This window comes from Cygnus atratus, chromosome 11 (genome assembly GCF_013377495.2).
Source record: "Cygnus atratus isolate AKBS03 ecotype Queensland, Australia chromosome 11, CAtr_DNAZoo_HiC_assembly, whole genome shotgun sequence".
In the NCBI taxonomy this organism is placed as follows: domain Eukaryota; kingdom Metazoa; phylum Chordata; class Aves; order Anseriformes; family Anatidae; genus Cygnus; species Cygnus atratus.
Window position 1 is genome coordinate 12,178,122 of NC_066372.1, and position 13,151 is coordinate 12,191,272.

Genomic DNA, 13,151 nt, shown 5'->3' on the forward strand with positions numbered 1-13,151 from the left:
ACTGTCAGAACAACAGTGATAACCTTGAGGCAAAGAGAGTCAGCAGCATAAGATCCCAGTATTTTGTGCTGCCTTATTAACTGGAGAACAGAAATGTGTGAGGAAGGGCAGCACCATAGTTCTTTGGTTCTCTTGGCTTGAATATCATCATTTTTCATCTGTTCCAGTTTTAGTTCTAGCCAGCTGATATTCATTCAGCATTGTGCCTAGTTCTACCCAGTCCTACCCAGACTTCTCTCCTTGTCTGCCTAGTCTCCAGATCACCACCTTTTCTGCTTCAGCTGAAAGACAGGCTTCAGGCAGTTGGAAGCAGTTATGAGACTTATCCTTGCACAGACACAGTCAATGTACAAATGTGCTCTGCATGCTGGGTTTGTAAGAGGCCTTTATAAGGGATATTAATAGCTTAACATAATGGCTTTTTGAACCAATTTCAGACTCAGTAACTTGGAATGAGTTATTCTGAGCTCTACCCAGGGTGGTAACCATTATTATACAGGGTGAAGTTGTGATAGAATTATTTGATTTTTAGTGTATTTTTACTGGGAATCTACCTTTCCATCTACAGTCATTATTAGAGTTATGCTATCAACTTCAGTTGGTGTTAAAAGAAAAAAGCGCTATAATTGAGGCTTTGATCATGTCTCACTAGCAAAGAAATATTGTAATCTTAAGTTTTATAAACAAAACCATCTTAATAGAATGGATATGTTATTGCAATTAGTTTCCTTTCTCTGCATCTGTTGTTGTGTTAAATGCCTAAAATGAATGTGGCTCAAAAATGCAGTATGTAGTCTGGAGAGCAAAATAGCCCCATTATTGGGAAAAATTTGACGTTTGGCAGAAGACTGGTGTGCAGATTACAGCAACATTAATATATGATCTGGACTTTGCTGTGTGTTTTGTGACTTCTATGTATACTGCACTTCCAACACCAATCATGCCAGCATACAATGCATCTGCTGCCTCTGAAATAGAAGAAGAATTCCTTACGGTTTTGCCCTTCAAGAAACAACATTTGTCAATAGTATTTCACAGTGGTATCCAACAGCATTCGTTACCCTGTGTGTTTAGATAGGATATAGCTCTATAAACAATGGAAGCACTTGCAAAATAATACATTTCTTTTGCAATATTCTTAGTGATGTCTCCTCTTTTAATATCAACTTTCACCCTGGAGGTTACCGAAACATTTTGTAGATGATAAATCTACATAAGCCTTTGCTGTTTTTGTCTATTGCAGCACAGAAGTGTGTTGAATATAATGTAGCTTATGTAGCCTTTTTTTTTTTTTTTTTTTTTGAGAATTTGACTCAGTGATGAGGGGTTTGCAGTGCCTCCCACAGTGACCTTGAACATCCAGAATCTTTAATACATGGCATAAAATTCACTTTGGCTAGGGTAGAACCAGATTTATGAAGAACGATTGAAAGATATATTCAGAAGGGTTGCCTTAAATGTTTCTTATTAGTATTTTTCAGTATTCCTGTATGTATATTTGACATCAAATATTTGGAATCTTAAATAATCAGTTTTTAGAATAACCCAAGTAGTGGCTCAAGAACTTAATCATTTCAGAAACAAGCACTGGAGCTCTTTTGCACTGCTAACGAGAATCATTTTTTTTTCTCCGTCTATTCCTTTTAATATTATTATTATTTTAATTGCAGAAAAATATTTTTCAATGTGAGAGAACATCTTTCAGAAAAAAAAATCCAAGGTTATGACATGCTGTTACTTATGTGATTTTACTCATTTATACCTTAATCTAAGATCATAAGCTCTGAGGTGCTTTCTCTGCATTTACTTTAAGCCACTGGCTATAGATGAGGTATTTTTGCACTGATTCTTTTTTTTTTTTTTTTTTTTAAGTCTAGATTTGTTGGTTTAGAATTGGAAAATTTTAGCAAGGTGTATCTATGTCTGTATCAAGACCTTTAAGTACTTTGAGGTCTTACAATAATACTTTTTTTTTTTTTTTTTTTAAGTAGTTCTGCTGTTATCAACATTAGGAGTTCTATTTACCAAAAACCTTTAAAGATGATAGTCATTTGAATAACCATTTTCTCTTCGTGTACTGTTTTGGGGGCAGAGTGTAAAGGTTGCTTTCTAGTGAAAGGGAGTGCAGAGGGGGGTACTTCCTCAGAAACTGACACCAATCTTTGTTGCTACTCCTGTTTAAGCAGGAAAAGAAAACAAATTGACATCTAATCTTTCCTGGAAGAATATGGTTGTTTAGTCAACTGCTGTTAAGTTTGAGAGACAGCAAAAAAAATGTGATTTTCCAGGATTGTTGCTATAAGATCAGTCTGTTGGGTTCTGTCATATATTTGGCACAGCCTGCAAATAACTTGGCAAGTGTTTTTACAGTTAACTCATCTAAATAAACATGTCATCCTGCTGATGTGGATATCTTTGCTTTTATGCCTCGGAGCACCAAAGAGTTAGTATAAGGAGACTGGCTTGCCCAAGTCCTTTTGCAACTAGTGCTGGTTTTGCTCATTTATTGTCTCAGAAAGCTGGCAGGTTTTATAAGATCTCAGCTTCCGCTGCCACGAGCATGATTGCACTTTCCTCTGTTTCCTTATTCTTGGTAAGGTAGGCTTACTTTAGAGGCTGTATCACTAAGCTCACCTCTTGGATTCTTGTTCAGTCAATCTTTTGGGCAGAGCATGAATTCACAAGGGTGTTAAGTTCATATTGTTGAGCTTCAGTTCTGATTCTTTGCACTTCCCTTAACAAGTAGACTCAAACTAAAGAACATTGTCAAAGAAAATCAGTAGACAACAAAACTGCTCACTGGATGAGAGTTTTGAGGCTTCAGGGAAAGTAAAATCTAAAGGCGGAGGAGGAGGGAAAAGTTTATTGGGAAACTTAGTAAGGTATTTTGGGGTTGTTCAAGGCTCAATTGAGCCAAGCAATTTAATCATTATTTATTTATTTTTAAGTCTGCTACTGCCTTGCTTGTGTTACCAAAGCAAATATCTGGGTCTGTTGTGTTAAATGTGGACAGGTCAAAACTTCACTGCCAGGAGGATTTTCACACTTAACTTCTGATATTTTTTCTAGTCTCTGCACAACTCCCAACACATTTTTTCATACATATTCCTGCTGTGCCCATCTGGATGTGGGTGGAGACATTTAAAAACATCTGTATGTCAGACACATGTGTGGGCAACATTTACCCAGCTGTTCCATCTGCCTCGGGGCCCTGCCTCTCCTTGTGTTTTTTTGTTTTTAATTCTCTTTTTTTATTTTTTTTTTCCTACCAAAATGCAAAATGGGGTCTTACTTGTTTCAGTACCTAAAATGGTTACACTGATAATTTTCCTAATCTGGAGTCGTGTTTGGACAATAAATACATGCATCACCCAAGAACTCTGGAGTCCTGAGGAGCAGCCTGAGTACTTTTGTCCTAGGCTGTCACAATTAGGTCAAAGATGATGTAAATCCTGTGGTGAACTTTCCATTTAGTGTCAGCAAGTTGTTTGTGTTCCCAAAAAGCAGACACTACACTATGCTTTGTAGCATATGGCATAAATTTAGCTGACATCAGAACACATCCCATATGTCAAGTGGAGTGCCATTGACTTCTGCCATGCTGCTTATTTTCTGTCACGTGTCACGATATGCCAAGTAGGTATCTCACACACTTGCTGCCAAAGCACTCTTTCTCTTGATGTAAATATCTGTCAGTTTTCATTGAAAACAGTTGCTGTAAGCCTTTGGAAGTCTGCACGTTTTTTCATGATTTTTCATGAGCTCTGCTCATGCTTAGAACATAAAATCATAGCACATTAGTAATTTCTTCTGATTCTGAATCCCTGTGTTTTAAGAGTTGTTTTCACAAAGTGCTAGCTTAAGGTGTTTTGTATCCTTACCCTGTCAGTTCCTGTGGATACTTCTTTTCGCTCGTGTGTTAAAGGACTTCCCAAAATGCACAAGAGGTTTGGTGTTCAGATACTTAGGAAGGATGTTTCTATCCAGAATTAGCACAGACTTCCCAGTAAAAACCACAGGAAATGGTAAAGAATTTCATCTCATTTAGAAATATATGTAGGAAATGAATCTACATAGTTGTCTATAGCTAGTTTCTAATTTTTTATTATTGTAATGAATAATGACGCATTGAAGAATATCTTATGCTTTAAGGAGGGATTTGATTCCTTAAAAATACAGAAATTTCTCTTATGTTCCTTCCTGAATTTACTCTAGCGTTTAATTGAAAGTTAGGAGTTAAATAGCTATCTAGATATAAATCTTCTAATTTTTACTCTTTGGAGTAATCATGCTGAAAGTGATGTGTTACTTAATATAACCTTACCCTAAGATGTTGAAATAGCTAATCATTGAATAACAGTTTACAGAGTCCATTATGGGAAAAAAAAAAAAAAAATCTCCGCATCACATTTTTTGCCTTTCATCTTTTTAGCCTTCAAACCTCAACTCATGGGAGGAATTGATTTTGAAGTAGCTTTTTGTTAAGTCTTCTTTTATACTTATACTCTTTCCTGGGTACTGTTAAGTAGCCAACAGACAGAGTAATTATGTACAAAAGTACGTGGGAGCATGGAGAGATCCCAGTGCAGAGACCCATACCCTGGCTACATATTTTTGCAGGCACTAGAGCTGGACTTTATCCAGAGCGACTATGGGAATTACTCATGGAGATCCAATAAATCTTTCTGGCCTGAAGATCTATGTACCAAAATCTCCATATAGCTACACACGTGTGACATCTCATAAACCTGTCCTCTGTGATTTGCCAATGCCACCCTCTGTCATGGAAATTGGCATTTCCTCTCCCACGGAGGCTCTCAGCAGCGCCCAAGCCAGCAGATCGCACAGGCACACTCTAAGAGCTCATTCAAACCCCTCTAATGTGACAGCCAACCTAAATGTAGTGGTTCACTTGAGATGACATTGTTGGTGACTCAATGGAGGGCTTTTGTGGCACATAATGGTAAGATGTGTTGAAAACGTCGTTTGGAATCCCTTGCTATTCGCTGCTGCTAGAAATTGTCATCTCTTTTTAGACCTTTTATTTTTCTCCACACCACTGTTTCTTATGGAGAAATACAGCTGATGGGGATTTCTTACTGTCTGTGTTTATCCTTCCTTGTCAGATAAGTGGTGGGTTATTTCTGATCTCCAGTTTCTTATCTGTCTTTTTTTTTTTTTTTTAAGTGAAGCTCTTTGCCAAGTTTTGTTTTGTTTTAGTGAGCTTTGTACAAATGTGATTTTATTTCCCAACCTAGCAAGGTCCTACAGCATGTGAACAATAATAAAGTCAGTAGGGTAATTCAGGATTTGGTTATCTTATTGAACTAGATAACTTGCCTTAGAACTAGAGCTTGCCTTGAACTTGTTGAACTAGAACTTGCCTTAGTAACCTTCAAATTCCCCAGAGCTAGCTTCACCTTCCTATAGCAAGGGAGACTTGGCTGGGCCCAGTCAGAAAGACAAAGTAATCTGATTCCATATATTGATTTCTTTTCAAAAGCATTCTCACAAGCAAGAAGCCTAATGGGAATTTGTGTCCTACCCTCTGTGTGTATGTGTATTTTCTAAAATGGAAACAGTGTGGGAAAGGGTACTTACTCTCCTGCTGGGTGGTCCTATGATCTCTCAGCTGCCCTAGTATGTGACAGATCCTGTTGTAAGAGTTAAATGTTTTGGGAACACTTTGTTTTATTTGATGGAAGTGGATTTGCAGAATTGTGGAACACTCCTTAGCCTCTTGCCTTCAGATATAAAAATGTTTGCAGAAATATGTGGAAAGTCTTTTTAGGAGCCCTTTAGTATGCAATGAATTTTATGCACTGTATTTTTTATTTTTTATTGCTTTACATTCTTTTTCTCTGTATTGAGGGCTGGGGAATTTAAACATCATGGTATGTCTCCTCATGTCCATCATTCTGACTTATTTTATGCCTCTGTTCTGAGCTTTGGATTTTGACATGCTTTATCTTTACTCCCTGCTTTCTCATCCACAAACAACTGAAAACACAGAAGAAATTTTCTTGCTCTCAAGAAAATGAAGTGATGGGCTGGGATATACACTGTCAGAGTACATGCTCAAGGTCCCTGACGGGGCTGTAATCTGTTTCTTAAAATACGCTAACACACAGGTCAGCTTGTCTGGGCTGCTACTGATCTGCACCGGCTTGCTGGCAGAGATGCAAGACCCCATGCTACAATCAAACCTTCGTTAGGTTGAGAGTAGACATAACTGAAGAGTTATGAGACAGCACTGTGTGAGGAAAAAATCAGACCAATTAAATATTCAGGGAGGATAAGGCAAATTCTACTTTAAATAGAAAGTATTCTACCTATTTTTTTTTTTTTTTTAAAAAAAGTGACTTTCTGAATTAGAGGGATATCCTGGTATCTATCCCTCTGTTATTCAGAATCACTTGTAGATGATGATCATGGGAAAGATGGGAGTTACTACTTTATATTCTCTCCATGGACATATTTTATCTGTGTAGAAATAAACTACAAGCTGAAGTTATCGCAAAGCAAAGGATGTGAGTGTAGACTGCAACGTAAATGAATAGATGGGCTTTGAATGACAGCCTCTGGATTTTACAGCACAGCAAAGATGCATGGAAAATACTGACTAAGGCAGAGCAGGATTTTCCCATGATGAATTTTATACTTATGTTTTTATTACCATAAATTCCCATAGCCATATTTAAAGTTATTTGTTGTGTGGATGCAGACATTCCTAACATCTGCCTGCACAGTGATTCTGTGGCAAGACAAGTAGAGCAGGAGAAAATGCAACAAATAGCTGACACTGATGCAACAAGATCTGCATGGTGTGATAGCAGATGTGCCTGTACAGTTAAATAGAGCTTTAATTTTTTAGTTTGGGAGTTTTTGGTGTGTCTCTTTGTAGAAATAGAAATCTTTTTTCTCTGACCAAGACCTTGAGGATTTTAATTTTCCCTCTTGAGAGTGCTTCTAATAAACTGCAATAGAGATTTATTTTAGTGAGCATGTAAGGATTTCTCACTATTTTCTTTTTTCTTTTACTAGCAAATGTTGAAATAAAACATATGTCTTTCCTTAGTCAAGTCACAAGACTTGGAGAACATTATTTTTGCCAGAAATAGTTCAGAGGATATGTTGTATTTTGTGCAATGCTGATAACCTTTAAAACTATGTAGATATTTTTGCTCCATTTCAATCTAAATTCTGATCTCTTTTAAGGATGAAATAAATAATTTGGTTATGACAGTCCAACTACTACTGGTTCTGGTGGCAGGGCAGTCCCATCACTTCATTGGATCTGTTTGGTGTAATAACCTACTTTTATTCAATGTTTTTCACACCTTGACAAATTTCACAGGCAATGAAAACCAATTGCACCTGGTTCACATAGTCTTTACACCCTTCAGCAGATCAGTGGCAGTGGTCCAACCAATACAGGAGTCACTTATTGAGAATAACTAGCAACAGATCTGTTACAGGAATATTGCAAAACTTAAACTACTGGGCAGCATGTACCAGGATAATTACAGACTGGTCAGGCCTTTAGGAAAAGGATCCCCCTGTAGAATAGCTATCACTTTCCTGTTAAGAAATATAATTATCTCCATTTATGTATTCTGTAGTGCAGCTCCTTGCGCAGCAGAAATGTAGTACTTCTTTCTTAAATTAAGAATATTGGGCACTTCTGGTGGGTTTTCTGCTTTGGCTGAATTTGACTAAATGCCAGCTGAACATTTGTGCTACTGTCCCATTTGCAATCTATTTCATGAGTACACACAGACGTGTGTCTTTTGAAATAGCCAGGCCAATGAAAGTAAGAAAATGCAAATGTACTCAGAGTAGGCTTCGTCTGGATTTTTCCAACCATTGTGTGGTTTACAAAGCAACTCTAGAAGGATGCTAATTATGTCATTGTGAGATGTTGTTGAATTGGTTTTCTATTTTTATTTTATTAAAGTCAATCACGTTAATAAAAAGCATCACTCCCTGACACAGGGCTTGGCAGTCCCTTGGGCAAACATGGAACATAGAAAAATGTAATGAACTTACATTATCATTTTGATGGAATCACTGATAAATGAGGCTATAAATCAAAAAATACTGTTAGAATCAGCTGAGGACATTAAAGTAGTATTTAGCACGTACTTGTTTTCAGTGTGGATATTTGCTGAATATTTAAATAGTCTGTCTGCTAAGAGCTTAGTCTAAGACACAGTAGGTAGAGAAAAAGAATGACACAAGTGCAACTTCAGTCTTACCGTTTCACAGAATTTATATATCTACCATAAATAAAAACAGCAGTGATTTATTCTTTTGTGGCCACTTCCATTAGGACAACTCAGTATGTTTGTTTCTTCTGGCTGCACCTGGGTCTCTGGTTCCAGAGAAGCAGGGAGCCCTTTTCTAAAGAGAAATATTGTATATTATCTTATATATTGCTACATACAGTTTCATACTTTCGACAGTAAGTGGTACTTAACACTCAGTGCTTGTTACGCACAGATCCTGGTGTTTTTACTCATGTTTCACTTCAGTATTCATGTTTCGTGTAGTGTGGCTATACCTTCAGGCTCCTTATTCAAAGCATATAATCTTGAATCTTTAGCATTCCAGAAACATTTTTATGATTGACACACTCATTATTTTTATAATTGACAACTCACTTCCCTGGACTGTATTCTACAAAAAATGGTGTCATACCTGTTTTGAAGGAGAGGGCCTGAAGATGGAGGTGAGCAGTCAATTAAGGGAATAACCAAGTTAAGGAGGCCTAAAGCAATGGTCTAATAAGCAAAAACTCAAATTTCAAAATCTGATCCTGTAATGAGCCCTGCATGGGCAGTTCTAGTCCTTTTGTATTCATGTTCATTAAGGTAAGACTGAAGGGGGCTTAGGGTTTGCCAGGTTTTCCCTACAATGCTTTTTTGCTTTTTTGTGGGAAACAAATCTGTCACTCAGTAGTCCTATTCTAATGATGGTTTACTATAAACAGCTCCTTAAGAAAGGAAGAGCCTTTAGTTTAGCAGATTATATTTTGACTATAAATCAGAATTAAGATGCAATATTCATTTCTTCATTTAAATCTAACACCTTGACTGAAACCCTAGAAAGTGCATAAGAGTTAAAGAAACAGCTGTGGGAGTATCTGAGTGATTTTTGGATTCGTATCCGCAAAGATATTTGTAATGTTCCATAGTCACCTCTAACATAGCAGCAGCAATTTCATTTTTCTTTCATCTGTATTACTGTGTTTTATACCATGACCTTTTGCTCTTCCTTTGCCTTTCTGAACTTACACAAGCTATTCTAAGCACGCTACAAAACATTTAACACCCCTCAGTACTGTGTTTCACAATAGCACTGGCACACTAACATTTAGTTTAGAAGTTTGTTGAAGCTGAGGAGTCCTTCTGTTCACTGCTTATTTAACTGCTTTCTATCCTAGCTGCTTGTGACAAAACAGTATTATTTGTTTGCATGTATCTATTTTTCCTTTGAAAAAAGACAGCTAAACAGCATTCTCAGGTTCTGTCCTAAAATATCACTGTTCATACCCACTTTGAAAACAATTTCACCCTGTCCGAATTCATAGATATCTGATCATGGCCAATTTATTAAATGCACAAAGTACTTATTTATCAAAATCTTTTTTTTGTATTAAATTTCCATGCATTGTTCATTTTGTTAAACATTGGTCAATATCTCCCCAGCTGTTTATTTGTGTGGGGAACATACTTGCAACCGAGTCCTTACAATACTTGTTCCATTCTTTTGACCTATTTGTTAGGCCTTTGTATTTGTTTCTGGATTTATTTTTATTTTTTAACTTGACAGGGTTCTTCCATTACATGGTTTGAATTGTCACTTGTTTCATTTATGCAGTCTATGTTAAAATCACCTAATATAATTATTTTTGACTATGCCCTAAAAGCCTGCAGATGTTTTCCCAATCTGCCTATAATATTTATAGCTGATCCCTTTGCTCTGTAAATAGCTAGCAATGTGGAGTAAATTAATCCTAACAAACACCTTAATTGTGAAAATCATCAGACCCCTTTGGCTTGCTGAGATGTGTAAGATGGGCAAGGTTGTTGCCATGTATCATTTACTAGACCTTGTTACAGCTCTGCATGCAAATATACATGTACTCTTTTCAAATTGTTCCCTCAATCACCATGTTATTTTTCTAGTAAAGTTATTAGTTAAATATTAATATCTTAACTTATAATGATTGGTGTCAAAATACCATATGCCAAACTATCTGGAATTCTGTGCTCATTTCAGGCCTAAACTGTGATCCTAAATTGAGTTATTTTCTAAATTGTATCCTGGGATATCACTGCATACTCATAACAGTCGATATAAATAATCTCAAAAGGAAGTCCACAGAAGGTGCATGGATCTAGTCAAACCTTTGCTGGCAAGCAAGCTGTAAAGCTTTTCCTCAAAGTCCCTTGCATTAGCAGATAGTGTTCCTGCTTTATTTCTAGGGCATTTGTGTATTAAAAAATAAGCAATAACACTATTGAAGCTGTCCTCTAAAGAATGCTGCTGTGCTGATTATCTTTTTTCTTCTTTCCATGTTGGACACAACAGTGCCTTATGTTTGCACAGTTGTATTATTTTGTTATATGTGATGAAAGTTTGATTTCATAGCAACTGTGTGTAATAGCTCAGTTATATTGTATGTTTATTATTATCATGTTGGGCTTTAATGGCCTGGTCTTCTAAGTCCTTTGCTTGCTCAACACCCTTCTTTCACCAAAGGATTGATTGATCTGTAGCCTACAAATATACAACAGCTTAAACCAATAGAAATAGCAATTTCTCACATACAGTATCATAATATGCAGCTGAATTTTTCCTTTGAGAATTAACCGATGAGTGAATAAGCATATTCTTAATATTTAGGAAATGAGATTACAGTATAAAATGGAAATGTGTTTGTGAGATCTGCAGAAAGATTACCCTTGCGGTAGCTCTAACAATTTACCTCCTTGTGCTAGTATTATCTTCCTGTGAATAAGAGCAGGAGAAGCAGTGGGGAGCAGTAAATATTCTAAAATTCTACCCTAGAGTAATACAGGCCATCTCAGCTACTGGTTTGGTCCCTGTCATAGCACCACCCGAATGTTTCAGGATCTTCAGGACATTTATTCTCGCAGCATTGCTGTGGGGTGCAGAATTGCAGTTATACCCCTTTCACAGGTGGGAATCAAAAAGCACAGTGAAGTTTTCTAAGGGCAAAAAGAAAGTCTGTTGTGGAGTAGGGAATTGAAAGAGTTGTCTAGCCTAAGGCCAGTTAGGCTTAATTCAGCATCAAGCACTGAGTTATTATAGCCCTTGAAATTGTATTTGCTTTCTGATCCATGTAGTGGCCTAGTTTGCTTCTGGTTCTGAAACTGTCATTTTCATTCATTTCTCAATGCTAATTGGTGATAAAATGGGGAGATAAACTTGTTCGGTCATTTGTTTGCAATTTTGTTGTTATTTTCTTGGCATCTGTGATGAACCCAGAACTAAAATGGAAAAAAAAAAATCTTCAAGTGAAAACATTTCAACCTCTAATTCAATCCTAAATTATAGTACTGAAATTGTATACGAGTTCCTGAATCGCTTCTGTGTTGTAAATAAGCAGTTGTTCTGAGATGGTCTGATTTACCACAGGAGTAGGTTAATCTGTTGCCTCTTACAACTAAGCTTTTATTATCACTTAAGATATCATTACCATTAAACCATTAAGTTAAGCTGCTTCATTAGTGATGTTACAGAATCCTGTTTGTGTTCAGCACTACATCATTTCTGACTAAGTGACAGCCAGCCGAAACAATCCCAAACAAGCCCCAAAAAATAAAATGACATTTTATGTGGGCCCTTGCCCAGCAGTAAGTTCAGGAGATCAGTTTGGGGATGATGTTCTTATGTTCTCTCAACACCTGTGAGCCCATTGGCAGGCCAGTCATTACAAGTGGTTATCTTACAGGCATTAATGAAGAGTCTAGTGATATTAGCAGCGTTCCTTCTTTATGTCCTGTAGGTTCCTGTTGTTTTTGACATTACCCAATTCCGGCAGAACATCTTGCATGTGCCTACCAAACAGCAATGTTTTGTAGCTCTTTATAGGGGGGTCAGCATCAAGTATATAATGGCTTTGGGCTTCAAAAGGAAAGGTGGGAACAGGATTTTTGATGTAATCTATTCTCTAGTGCCTAAGCTGTTCTCTAGTGTGTAAACTTGCTTCCCTATGACCTGTTGTGAAGTGGTTAAAAAGAGGTAAAAATTACAGAGGTGCCATTCAGTGCAGCAAGTCTCTCAGCTGAAGTACAATAGCTAACGCAATTAGCTTTCCTCCATAATGCCTTCATCTCAAGGGAATGTGGGATGTGGGGAACTGGGAACATAAAGAGAACAGGAGTGGGAGAAGGGGCTGCTTTGCTGCCTTTTCTATAGACAAATGAAACGTAGAGGTTACATTTCTCCCTGTTTGGCACTGGGTGTGCAGTGTGTGTTAACTCAGGGACTGGAAGACCCAGCCCTGCTTGTTACGTGTGGACTCGATCCCCACCTCTCCAAGGGGATCGTGTGTCAGTTTTGGCATAGCACAGATGCAGTGGATCTTGGCAGCTAAAACTGCCCCTTCCAAGCATTTTTATATAGGAAGAGAAGTGTACTGGCCAATTTCAAAATTCTAGCACTGCTTTTAACCGTGAGTTTCCATAGTGCTTTCTATCCATTTGTCAGTTCTGAGTTTGTTTAAATATACATATATATATATATATATATATATATTTAATTTCCGTAACAAATTAGCTTGCTTCTCAGGGAAGTGTGGATATAAGAGGCATATAGGCTGAGCTGAATAAACTTGAAGCTACAGATTAGTTTTCTTAACACATTGCTCAACATTTGGTCCTCTCTGCAAGTTTCTTCTACAAAATGTTGAAGGGTAAGATAGGTGAGACCAAATCTTTATTTCCCTTTCAGCAGAAAATTCTAGTTAATGTTTATTCCTCTTTTTTGCCTTCCCTTTCTTACTCCCATGTTTCTTGTAGGGTGACTGACATGAAGAAAAGGGAAGACCAGCAAAAATGTTTTCTTAATAGTTTGGATCTTTTTCAGTTGATGGTTTTTCAAAAACTCTACTTAAGGAT

General features: G+C 37.1%; 1 protein-coding gene across 9 annotated transcripts in view; it reads left to right on the forward strand.

Moving 5' to 3' along the window:
* The window catches only part of ADAMTSL3 (ADAMTS like 3), a 190,632-nt gene that overhangs the window by 95,957 nt on the left and 81,524 nt on the right, over positions 1-13,151 (forward strand). The window lies entirely within an intron of this gene.